Below are 12,289 nucleotides of genomic sequence, written 5' to 3' on the forward strand. Positions count from 1 at the left end.
TCTGCCTGTGTCATTGCTTGACACACTGTCAGGACAAGGCTGGCAATTGTAGATCTGGGACTGCTCCCGTATGACTATGTATGTAGTGTTTTTAAGAGTTGTTTGCAACTGCAAGAAAAGAATAAGATGATCAGCACAGAATATTTTAAACCAGCAAACCCAATTTGCTGGTTTAAGTATCTTACAAGCTAAATATGACAACTTCTCAGGAATTCTCACAGTGCTGGAGACAGTAATAAGAAAACTGCAGGATACACAGCGCACAGTAACGAACTCATTGCGTTGTAAGTGATACGAAATATGTTTTCTGCATGTAAATGGGGCCACTCTTGTCTCTCAATCCAAGACATCCCGAGCAGTGAGAATGGCTTTTGCTCTGGAAAAGTAGAACAGTTGGCCCTGGCAAATCTTTATACTTCATGAAATCTTAAATGGCTGAAGTCTGCATTTACAGCCTTGTATCCTGGAAAATTACACAACTGCTGCCGACAGCGGACTTAGGGCAGGAGGAGAGCAGTTCCAAGCAGGCAGCTAGAGCAATGGTAGAGTCGCTGAAATCCACCCACCCCAGGGGATGGAATGGGACAGCCAGGGATCTTGACTTTCTGCTCTTCAGTCACAAAACTGGTGAGTTTCCCTATGAGCATTGAGCTGTTGATCTAGTAAAAGTCTGTAAACAGCAAATGACAGCAGGTGCTGACAGCTTGCACCTTTGCTATAACCTGGAAGGTCAAAACAGACATATTGACTACACTCATTTTAAGTATCTGGCAAGACTAGTATTATCTCCACTTATTATAGCAGAAATAAATACATTCCTCTGGTTCCTGAAAAGAAAAATACTGTGTCAGAGACAATATTATCCTCAGCGCCTAGGATAAAGATGCTGGGTCAATGAGATAAATCGGGTTGAGAAACCACGTTCATTGCAGGGATGCCAAAAATCCCACTGAGGTAATAATCGCTTCTTTTCTGCAACATGGGAAACTGTCAGATGATGTAGCTTCCTATCAGGTGATATCAGCGATCCCTACAGTCCAAGTTTTGTCTGTGCCATAAATTAGCGAACCTTATTCAAAGTATTTGAACACAGTCCTGGTTGGAAGTCTTATTTTTTTATTTACTCATTGGAAAAGAATATAACAGAACATAAGATGCTGAGAAAACTGCAGTCTTTAGGGACTGTAGCCTGACACACTCAGGCCATGGCTGTTGTATAAAGTTGGGGGATAGGTGTATCTACTTAATACTGTGAACAAACATCTAACTGGAATATTAAGTCCTGCAACTGGTAGGTATCAAGCAGTTTAATTTAAAAAAAAACAAACCAACCGCAAGGGTTTCTGAAATAGTGAAATCTTGAAAGACATTTGGGCTATAAAAATGCTCTAATAAAAGTATTTAGCCCAGATGCCTTTTAGGTAGGACTCTTAGATAACGCAATCGCTCAATTACCGCTTATACAAAATTAAGAGGTGTTCCTCTAAGAAGGTGACACAGTTGACAGCCCAGCTGAGGTGCCTCTACACCAGTGCACGCAGCATGGGCCACAAACAGGAGGAGCTGGAAGCTGCTGTGCTGCTAGAAAGCTGTGACCTAGATGCCATTACTGAAACTTGGTGGGATGAATCCCATGACTAGTGTGGCTATTGATGGCTACAGGCTGTTCAGAAGGGAAAGGCAAGGAATGAGAAGTGGTGGAGTAGCCCTGTATGTTAGGGAGTGTTTAGATTGTCTAGAGCATAATGATGGTGATGATAGGGTTGAGTGTTTATGGGTAAGAATCAGGGGGAAGGCCAACAAGGCAGATACCATGCTGAGACTGTTACAGACCATCCAACCAAGATGAAAAGGCAGATAAATATTCTGTAAGCAGCTGGGAGAAGTCTCACCATCACAAGCCTTTGAGCTGGAAGACAGGGATGGGGAGCACAATGAAGCCCCCATAATCCAGGGAGAAATGGCTAGTGACCTGCTATACCACTTAGACAGGAAGAAGCTTATGGGGCTGGCTGGGATGCACCCAAGGGGACTGAGGGAGCTGGTGGAAGTTCTCACCAAGCTGTTTTTCCATTATTTACCATCATTTCCCTGTTGGCTAAACAGGGAACTCACAGTTGACTGGAAGATAGCAAATGTGATGCCCATCTACAAGAAGGGCTGGAAGGAGGATCCAGGGAACTACAGGCCTGTCAGTCTGACCTCAGTGCCTGGGAAGGTTATGAAGAAGATCATCTTGAGTGCCATCACGCAGCACATACAGGACAACCAGGTGATCAGGCCCAGCCAGCATGGGTTAGGCAGATCCCAATTGACTAATGTGATCTCCTTCTGTGACAAGGTGCTCTGCTTAGTGGATGAGGGGAAGGCTGTGGATGTTGTCTACCTAGACTTCAGTAAAGCTTTTGACTCTGCTTCCCACAGCATTCTCCTGGAGAAACTGGCTGCTCGTGGCTTGGGCAGGCATGCTCTTTGCTGGGTAAAAAAACTGGCTGGATGGCCAGGCTCAGAGAGTGGTAGTGAATGGAGTTGCATCCAGTTGGTGGCCAGTCATGAGTGGCGTTCCCCAGAGCTCAGTACTGGGGCCCATTCTGTTTAATATCTTTATCAATGATCTGGATGAGGGGATCAAGTGCACCCTCAGTAAGTTTGCAGATGACACCAAGTTGGGTGAGAGTTTTGATCTGCTGGAGGGTAGAAAGGCTTTGCAGAGGGATCTGGACAGGCTGGATCAATGGGCCGAGGCCAATGGGATGAGGCCAACAAAGCCAAGTGCCAGGTCCTGCACTTGGGTCACAACAACCCCATACAACACTACAGACCTGGGGAAGAGTGGCTGGAGAGCTGCCCGGCAGAAAAGAACTTGGGTGTATTGGTCAACTGTCAGATGAACGTGAGCCAGCAGTGTGCCCAGGTGGCCAAGAAGGCCAATAGCATCTTGGCTTGTATCAGGAATAGTGTGGCCATCAGGACTAGGGAAGTGATTGTCCCCTTGTACTCAGCACTGGTGAGACCACACCTTGAATACTCTGTTCAGTTTTGGGCCCCTCGCAAGGAGGGATATTGAGGTGCCTAGAGCATGTCCAAAGAAGGGCAGGGAAGCTGGTGAGGGGTCTGGAGAGCAAGTCTTAGGAGGAGCGGCTAAGGGAACTGGTGGTGTTTAGCCTAGAGAAAGGGAGTCTGAGGGGAGACCTTATTGCTCTCTACAACTACCTGAAAGGAGGTTGTAGCGAGGTCTCTTTTCCCATATAAGAAGTGATAGGGCAAGAGGAAATGGCCTCAAATTGCACCAGGAGAGGTTTAGATATTAGGAAAATTGTTTACACTGAAAGGGTTATTAATCATTGGAACAGGCTGCCCAGGGAAGTGGTTAAGTGACCATCCCTGGAGGCATTTACAAGACATGGAGATGTGGTGCTGAGGGACTTATTTAATGATGGCTTTGGCTGTGTTAGGTGAACTATTGGACTGAATGATCTTAAAGGTCTTCTCCAACCTAACTGTTCTGTGATTCTAGAAAAGAATTTCCAAACTTTAGCATGTTGCAAAAATGTTGGTCCTTGCACAGCTTGAGGGCATGTGACTACTGCAGTTTTCCTTTGACCCCTTGGCAATTTAGACCGAAAATATAGTGTGTCTTTTAATATCAGTTGCAAGCTGTGTAATCAAATCATAAATCAGCCGTCCTTTTTGATCATTGAAGTAATAAAGTTGTACCATTGCATCCTAGAACTCTCCACTGATGTGCTAGTATGAATGTTTTTATTTAAATATTGCTAATAGATTTCCTTCCTATATGAAAGAAACAGCAGTCAGTATTCCTTAGAACGCATATTTCTGAATTGGAGGGGCTTACTTTCTAAAGCTTTAGAATGTTAGAATGACATAGTAAATAGTTTTCTTTGCAGAGGATATAGTGGTAAGAATATAGCGGTTCATGTTTTAACTTGATGAAAAACTTTTATATATGCTATGGAATTTATTTTGTATGCCAAAATATGTGGTAGGATTTTTCATTTAATTTCTATAATGCTGATTGCAAGGGAAATAAAAACATTACAATTTTTTTAGGGTATGAAGAGGGGTGTCTCCTTCAAAATACTTTTACTTAATGTAGCCTGTTGTCATGGAACATGGGGAAAAGTGTGTTGTGTTTTGCTGGTAGAGAAGACTCAACATAAGCAATAGGATTCCCTTTGCTGTGCTGATGTTATCAGTGATGTTGGTACACAAACAAAGAAGTAAATAAAAATTATTTTCAAGCTCTGCTGAATACACATAGGGGAAAGAAATCAATGCTGGCCAAATGGAAATGGACAGAATTATTAAAGGAGAATCTATTTCTAGGCTTTATAGGGTATTTGAAACAGTGAAAAGTTACCATACAACCTGAAATTCGGTGTCCTTTTAAGCCTTAAATGATAGATCTAAGGTGATATGTGGGACATACAAAGGTGGGAAAAAATTGTTTGCGTTGCTGCTTAGCTCTGTGTGTCTGTTATTTTTTTTCTGCCTCTGCTTGAATTAAAATACTTGTGTTTGTGGTAGATAGGAACAAATTCAAAGATTGTAACAATGAAAAATTCATCTTCTGTTGAAGGTAAAAACTAAAGAGCTTGTCTGCTCCACTGTAGAAATAGTGAAAGCAAGGAATAAGGCAATGTTGCTGGTTTAGCAGCAGTGGTGCTTAAAGTTTTGTTGATGACAAATCCAGTGAGGAAAGATGGTCTGCTTCCTGACAGGATTTTACTCCTGTTTCAACGGTGTTGACTCAGTACACTTATTTTTGGTTTACTGTGGTATAAGGGGGACTAGAAGAACCAAACAATTGGAGAAAAAGAGAAAATACTAGCTATCACATTTGCTTCAAATATCCCTTAATTTTATTTACTTTTAAACTTTTTGCTGGTCAACAGGCATGTGAAACTTTTAAGTTGGAAAATGATACTATGAGAAAAAGTGTGCTTAGTAACCAAGCAAGAGAAAAGGGATGGAGTAGGGAGTATGTCAGTTAATTAAAAACAAAAAAGCACTTTTGTTTCTTCTGATAATGTCTTGCAATTTCTAACTGCACCAAGCATAGGTCTGTGTAGTTCTGAATTACTCCCCAGCATGGATCATGTTGCTATGTCTGAGCTGTCATGGAAACTGGCTGGAGCAAAGCTGGCTGATGAAGCACATACAAGACAGCACAGGCAATCTCTCTTCTTAAAGTATCTGCCACCTTCTCAGCCTTTTTTCCTTTTTTTAGCAAGATAGCAAGCAGTTTGCTCTTTAAAATAGAATTTTGTTTTATTTGGGAAATTCCATGTTCTGCTGGTATTTTGGACGATGGCTGTATCAAGCATTACAGCAGCACAGAATTAATTGCTTTGATTATTCACATCCTCTAGTGCAATAGCAGTCAAGAGATTCTTTTGCTGCTTGGCTATATGCCTCTCAGTACATTAATTTGCCTGCTGAAGTTAATATGTTCTTTGATTTTGGTGGTTAATGAACAGCATTGAGGAAGGTTGTGAAAGAAGAAACAAACTCTGTATGTTTACTATGGAGGAGTATTTTTCTTTGTGTACAGTAGCTCTTCTAATGCATAGTGCCACTGTCATGGTTTAACCCCAGTCAGCAACAAGGACCATGTAGCTGCTCGCTCACTCAAGCTGCGCACACAGGCAAAGCAAAACAAGGATTTTATTCACTGCTTCCCATCAGCAGGCAGGTTTTCGGCCATCTCCAGGAAAGCAGGGCTCCATCGCATGTAATGGTTACATGGGGAGACAAACACCATCACTCCGAAGGCTTCCCCTCGTTCTTTCTTCTTTCCCCAGCTTTATATGCTGAGCATGACATCACACAACATGGAATATTCCTTTGGTTGGTTGGGGTCAGATGTCTCGGCTGTGCAACTTCTTGTGCACCCCCAGCTTCTCGCTGGCGGGGTGGTGTGAGGAGCAGAAAAGCTTAGCAACAACCAAACTCATTAGTGGGCTATCAACTCCATTTTGGGTTTGTTTGTTGTTGTTTCTTAAATTCTGTGCAAGATCTGTACTTCACTACTGTGTAAAAAGTACACAAGTTTAAACGCATATAGGGTAGAATAAACCAGGCTTTACATAATGATTTCTTGCTAACGATTGAGATGATTCAGAGTCCGAATTTCTTTAGCAGTTCCCTTTTGCCATAGCTTGTGTGGAACGGGAAAGCGTAAGAATGTTCTGTGAATTGATTTTCCTACAAAGCAGATGTGGGATCTGACAGTTTACCCTTATTTACAATTTGTTGGCGAGTTCTTGATTCTGTTTTCATTTGGATTCAAAAGGAACCTTTTATTAGAGAAGAGAGAGCCCTTGCTTACCTTGACTCCCATGGGACACTTTGAGTAGAAGAGACTACTAAGCATTTGCATATCATTCTCCCACTGTTTTTTCGAAGAGGTGAATTTGGATTCTCCTGAAGGAGTTCCATCTGTTACAGCAAGGGTACCAGAAAGTATTGCTTCATTTGGAGCTCTTCCTACTATGGAGTGACTGGGAAGGTCTGGGTTTTGACTACTGTGAAACTCTTGAGTGATCTTTAACTCCTCTTATGGTGTCAAAAAGGCAGTTCCTCAGTAATATGTTTGGGCAGAAATTCAACAACATGGCTCTCACAAAGACTGCCTTCTATTTAGTAAATCTGTAAGAAAAGAGTGTGGGATGGAATATAATTTAGCTACCTAAAATGTTAAATTAGAATTAGGATAGCCTAAATTCCACTATGGAGGATTGAGGCTTTCCCCCCCTCCTTGGCCCCCGCCCTCAACCTTGAAGAACTGATTAACTGAGGCTCCCTTTCGTACAGCACGAAGACTGCTTGCTGCTATTGTCTCCTGCAGAAGCAGCACTTTCCTGCTAACTGGTTTAACTGTATCGTGTCCTTGAACATGTTTTCCTCTGATGTCCTTTCAGGATTTGAGAAGTGCTCCATAGTGTATATAACGACACCCAGAAAAATGTGACAATAGTACTCTTTTCCTGATCAGATTTTTTTCTTTCCATCTGTCAAACATTTGTTTTTTCTTTTTTCCCCCTACTGCTACTGCAGCAAAAATGCCTGCCTTTTGTTTATGTCCTCCTACACTAGCATCGTGACATCATCAATGATATCGCCAGGGGAAAAAAAAATATGCATAGCTTTAGCTAAACCAGCTGTTCGTTAGCAACCCATCTAGTCTGCTTTCATTTCTTCTCATTAATGTATACGTGGTAGTGTTTCCTGCTTAAGAGATGTAGAAGGTTCTCAGCTATGAACCATCTGCTCGTTCTGTGTCTTTGGGTAGATAGAAATGGTGGCATTTTAAAACGCACTCATTCTTGATAATGGAATTTTTTATTAAACAAAATGAATGTGAGAATCTAGAAGATATTAATCGTTGGATTTAGTTGTGGGTTATTCTGAATTCTTTACTACCCCTCTTTTATAATTCAGTGTAATCAATAGAGACTGCATATCAACTGTTAGAAAACATTAATAATACACAATGAGCACAATGCCGAGAACAATAAACAGGGAGTTTTGTCATTGATTTGCATGATGACACAGTAAAGTGCATGAATCTCTGTTCGTCAGGCTTGTCCCTTTTTCCATGCAAATCAGTGGCAAAACTTCCCCTGACTTCCATAGGACCAGAATAATGCCAAGAATGAGCAACAAGCTGTCATTTATTCTAACGAGGGAGACCTTAAACAGAATAAGTAGGTATTTCATCTGTGGAATATTAATGAGAAAACAGTTTCTTTTTGCCATCTTATATTTTCAAAATGCCATGAATTATTCCAGAGATAATTGACTATTTCACAGAATAGCAGCACCTTTGCAATGTTAATATTATGGTTAATTACGTGTTCAGTACCAGTTTTCAGGGTGGAGAAGAGATGTTCATTTATTATCACTAGCTGTATGTTAAGAGTTTTAAATTAGAATATTCTGGGAATTCACTCTGCGGTAGGAGTTAAGCTATTCCAAATATTCCAAAATGGATCCCCAATGCCGTTAATGTATCAGGGAAAAAAACATTAAATATTTATCTTTTTGTGTAAGTGCTGTTGTAATTTTGAATGTAGATACTCGCTTATTCCAGTATAAAATGCTTAGGTAAACAGTAAGTTTTTAACTAATATAAAATGTTATTTCAATTTAGGATTTTGTGTTTAAAAAAACCAATAAAACCCCAACCAAACACAACACTCCCCCCCTCCCCCCCCAAAAAAAAAACAACCCACAACAACAACAAACCCTGAGCATCGCCAGCTATTATCAAAAAGAGATTAGACTTCATTTTACTATATAACTTGTCATTTGGATTTGAGACTAATTCTTGCTGAAATGACCAATTCTTATTCACCTGAGTAGTCTCACTGAAACCAGCAAAACTAATTTTATGACCAAAGATTACAGGATAATGCCCTTGACCGATGACAGATATTTAAATCAGGGGGCTGCTATTTAGGAACAATTTTTCATGCAGAAGCTTGTCCTCTACGTAAAGGATAAACACTGGCAGATTAAGTGTTGGCCAAATATTACCTCTTCAGAATATTAATTTCAGCATCCTCTGTGTGTCGAGCAATGTAGACAATGCACAGTTTTTGCCACTCCCTACAAGAAAAAATTACTTTTAACAACTCTCTTGAATTTCTACTTGAACTCATGTTACAATGGGAGTAATAATAATAATAATTAAAAAAAAAAAAGTTGAGGGGTTTTCCATAATGACTGCTGTCTTAATGAGGTAAAGAAGCTTTAGAATTTGCTATTCCTTCCTCATAGTAGACCTCAGCTGATAAAAATATCCGTAGCCGGTGAAATCAGTGGCATGCCTGGCTTTCTCAGACAAAACTCCCATGTGATCAGGCAGGCAGCCTCAGTGAGCCTGAAGCTGCTCAGCAAGCAGTAGGTAATGAGTCTTTGTGCAGAGCAAAGCTCTTGTGGCTGAACAATAAAGCATATGGTACCAGCAATAAAACACAGTGCTGGGAAATTTAAGAAGATTCTACGGGAACTAGGAAGACAGTGAATATGTCAAACGTTATAAAATGATGATCAATCTGGTTTGGTTCCTAATTAATAAAAACAGTGCATGGATTGGAAAAACAACAATTTGAACAGGTCAGTTGTTTTACAGATTCTTCACACACTTCAGTATTTTAAATATAAGCGGGGTTTTTGCTATTTCCTTATTATTAGTAAAGACAGGGGTGTTTTGCATTTTGTAAGGTGGGATTGGAAGGATGCACATTAATGTGATACCAAGCTAAAATTGTGTAAGCTCTGTGATCAGATTCATTATAAAAATATTTTTACTATTATTCCTATGCAAATCGAACTTCAATTGTGCATGGAAAAACTGGATAGCAAATAAAATTAAATTTATGCTGGATGGATCATTTACCAGTATCATAAAATATTTAGTAACAACAATCTATTTTTCTGCTATGTATTCGAGAATAATTCTTTCTCAGTAGGAAATTTGTAGTGTCTGCGTTTGGTTAAAAAGAGCGTAACATTGGAGCATATCTAACAGTGCGCTTATGTTTGTTTTTTTTTCTTCCACATTTTTCTTGGATAATTTCAAAAGTGGTGTTTTGTGTTAATTTTAATGCATTTGTTTACACACAGGAATGATATATTATAACCCTCTGCATTTATTTCACGTTGATGCAAAATATGTTATTATTTTTCAAGCAAGTATTTCTTCGACATAGTAGGTTGTAGTTAATTATACATAATATTTTATTTTTTTGAAAATTGCCCCCAGAGATTTTAGGGGCCTGTGTTTGTCTTACAGAGGGTAGACGTTTAATTTCTCCGTCATATCACATCACATAGAAATTAACCGTGTAAGAGTTTTAATCCATAAATCTCTTTCTAGCAGTGTTTTCCTTTCTTCTCCGGCAGAAATGCTGGCCATTCCCCAAAGAACTAGATCTGTTGATTTTTAGAGAACGTTTCAGCGGTGGGGAGATGGAGCCCTTGAAACGCGATTGGGGAAATAAAGAAACAGAAATTAAAATGTAGAGAGCAGGGTGATGTTTTCATGTGGAGTTGCATTTCAGTTAAGAAGCGTTCTTTATAAGTCCCCCTTGCACTAGTTTGGCGACGTGTGTTTTGTTCCCGTGGGCAGGGGTCGTGGGTGCAGGGCCCGGGAGGGGGTGGGTGCTGGGGGCCATGGGCTCCGCTCCCCTTCTCCGCCTGCCCCCGCGCTATTGTGTCTGCGCGTGATGCTAATTCACGTGGGTGAGCAGAAACACGCTCTGCATAAATTACACCCTTCGCTTTCACCCCAACTCCCTGCCCCATCATTTTTTTTTTTCTTTTATAAAAAAAAAAAAAAAAAGGGGGGGGGGGGGGGAAAAAGATGTCATGTGGTTTTAAGTGCATTATTTCAGCTTTTTATCACCAGTGTTGATTAGCAATTCTTTTCACTCTGTTCAGCCTCTATGGGACTTGGGAGAAGCTGCTAGGAAAAACATGGATGAGTTAAATTGGGCAAGGCTGGACTCACTTCAGCAGGAGCAGAGCTGTGGTGTAGCCCGTGATGGCCTTAATAAATAGCGGGGAGCGCGGCGTTCCCGCGGTGCTGTCCGCGCTTCCTCCGCGCTCCGTCCGCTTCGCGCCGCCCTCGCTCCGCAGGGAGCCTGTGTCGGAACGCCGTGGTGCGGGCTTTGCGAGGAGCGGCGCGGAGCGAGAGCTGCCCTTGCAAATAAACACCGGCGTATTTACCGCCCCGTCCCGGGCAGGGGGCTGGGTACCCCGCGCTCGCTTACATTCAGGCGTTTGGCGTGTCTTCACGTGCAAAATTTTTCTGGTTAATGACTATTACTAAAACGGGGTGAAGCGGCTTTGCAGTCGCAGTGTTAAAACGTTTCTCCCGCAGAAAGTAGTTCTCAGCTAGAGCTCGCTGTCTCTCTGGAAACAGGCGTGTCGGTGCTTTAGACAATGGCTTTCAACAGGACGCGTTAAGGGTTTGTTCCACCGTATCTCTCGTACACAGCTCGCAGTTTGTTTCACGGAGGTCACTGGTAAAATCCTAGTGACACCTGCGGTATCTGTCATCTGAGTGGATGAGATGCACTGAACTTGTCACTACGCTAATTTAAATGGAGAAAATAAAGCAGCATATAGTCATGCAATTATCGTATAATTACTGTATTTGTCTAAAATGAGTACAGTGATTTTAAGTTTAGATTTATGAGGCAGTTGGGTACTTAGAGACATACATAGATAAAATTAACTGTGCACTAAAATAACAATAGGAACATCCCTCTGGAACAGCATTCCCACTGCTTTAACGGAATCACAACTTTGAAATACACCTGTCTTTTCCATATCTGCATGCAAGAAACAAAATTTCAAACATTTTTCCTGTGGATCAGACGCTTCATATTCTAAAATGCTCCTGGTATTAAGTTATTTAAAGAACTTTAAAGAAAAAATCCAAAGAGTTCCTGAAGCAAACAGGTGTTTAGTGCTGCTATCAAGTTTTGGTAATTGTGGGAATATGGGGAAATACACTTTTCCCCCCACCTAAACTCCAGTAGAAACTATGATTTATATAATCACTTGGTGCTGCAAGTTGAATGCTGGGTGTTGAGCTCCTTTAAGCCACATCTTTCTGAATGCATCAGACATCTTGGAGTCAGAGACATGATTCTGATCGCCTGTATTACTGAAATTCAGTGTTAATTCTACTAGTCTTAATTTACTTCTAGGTCTGAGAAGCCTGAGCCTGACATGTAATGCTTTGCTTTGAGCGTGCACAGTGTTTATTGTGTATCTTAGATTTTTGGTCTCATTTGTTTATTGGAAAGAATAATTTGCTTTTTTTGATAAACGCATTGATTTTGATAGATGTAATAGATGAATAATAAAGTTTAATTTTAATGTTAATTGAAGACATGCAAGTCATGGTTTAGGGTACATAATGGCAATTGTTGGGAAATTTATTCCAGAGCTTAAGCATTTTCCCTGAATTAGCAACAGATGATTCTGCTATCTAAAACTCTTGCTTTATCTTAAAAGGTGCTTTTAGTAACTGAATCTGAACCCCTGAACAAGGAGATGGAAGGTCAGGCTGAAGCAAGGCGCGTATAATCTATTGCAAGATTGGTAAAGCTGTCTGAAAGATAAATTTACTTGTAGTCTGTCAGTATCTGTCTTTGTCCTTGCTCTAAATTAGTTATGATGCTGAGAAAAAATGGATTATAAACATGCCATTCCCTTAGTAAAACATCACCAAACACTATCACATCTT

At 40.7% G+C, this 12,289-nt stretch overlaps 1 protein-coding gene across 4 annotated transcripts in view; it reads left to right on the forward strand.

The window, feature by feature from the left end:
- The window catches only part of CSRNP3 (cysteine-serine-rich nuclear protein 3), a 110,175-nt gene that overhangs the window by 55,020 nt on the left and 42,866 nt on the right, over positions 1 to 12,289 (forward strand). Inside the window, exon 1 of one of the 4 annotated variants that reach the window (XM_014954265.1) lies at positions 8,945 to 9,144. The exons of the other annotated variants lie outside the window; for them this stretch is intronic. The gene's annotated coding sequence lies outside the window, so the exon portion shown is untranslated. Of the gene's footprint in view, positions 1 to 8,944; positions 9,145 to 12,289 lie in introns of those variants that run through there. 4 annotated transcript variants of the gene reach the window in all.

Source organism: Calidris pugnax, unplaced genomic scaffold (assembly GCF_001431845.1).
Source record: "Calidris pugnax isolate Ruff unplaced genomic scaffold, ASM143184v1 scaffold103, whole genome shotgun sequence".
In the NCBI taxonomy this organism is placed as follows: Eukaryota; Metazoa; Chordata; class Aves; order Charadriiformes; family Scolopacidae; genus Calidris; species Calidris pugnax.